The sequence below is a fragment of the Octopus bimaculoides genome, chromosome 24 (genome assembly GCF_001194135.2).
Source record: "Octopus bimaculoides isolate UCB-OBI-ISO-001 chromosome 24, ASM119413v2, whole genome shotgun sequence".
Taxonomy (NCBI): Eukaryota; Metazoa; Mollusca; class Cephalopoda; order Octopoda; family Octopodidae; genus Octopus; species Octopus bimaculoides.
This window is the reverse complement of record NC_069004.1, coordinates 25,517,201-25,517,799: the sequence shown is the minus strand read 5'-3', so window position 1 is coordinate 25,517,799 and position 599 is coordinate 25,517,201. Positions and strand designations below refer to the sequence as shown.

The 599-nt window shown below is 28.9% G+C and overlaps 1 protein-coding gene across 1 annotated transcript in view; it reads left to right on the top strand.

The window, feature by feature from the left end:
* The window catches only part of LOC106871503 (glutamate receptor ionotropic, delta-1), a 28,870-nt gene that overhangs the window by 25,371 nt on the left and 2,900 nt on the right, over window positions 1–599 (top strand). The gene's annotated exons all lie outside the window — the stretch shown is intronic.

Sequence of the window (599 nt, the reverse complement as noted above, 5' to 3'; positions counted from 1 at the left end):
CACACACACACACACACACACACACACACACACACACGAACACACACACATATGTACATAAGTTGAGGTGTGTTCCGTTAAGAACGTATTAGAGTACAAATAGAGCTCATTCACCCTTAGAATTCCCAAATAACCGGTAGTATTATTATGGTATGCTACTAATACTAGTCTTAGGTATTCCTTGTCTGTGAAAATAAAAAGTAAAGAGCAAAAGAATCAACAGAAAGAGTAAGTACAATTAGGCAGCTTTTTAATGGTCACTACAAATGTTTCGATACATATAGAACTACGTATTTATATATATATGACACCTGTCACAGCGTGAGACCTTGAAGACTGCTAAAATGCAAGAAAGTATACTAGTCCCTTAATTTTCAATACTTGATATTTAATATTCAATATTCAATATTTCTTTTATTCAATAGGACAATCAATACTTCATTTTACTGCATATATTATATATTCTATATCCTACATTAATATTATAAGAATATAAATAAAACACAAAAAACAGACAGATTTGGAATTCCTTTGAATAATATATTCCTCTATACAAACCCCTTATATATATATATATATATATATATATATATATATAT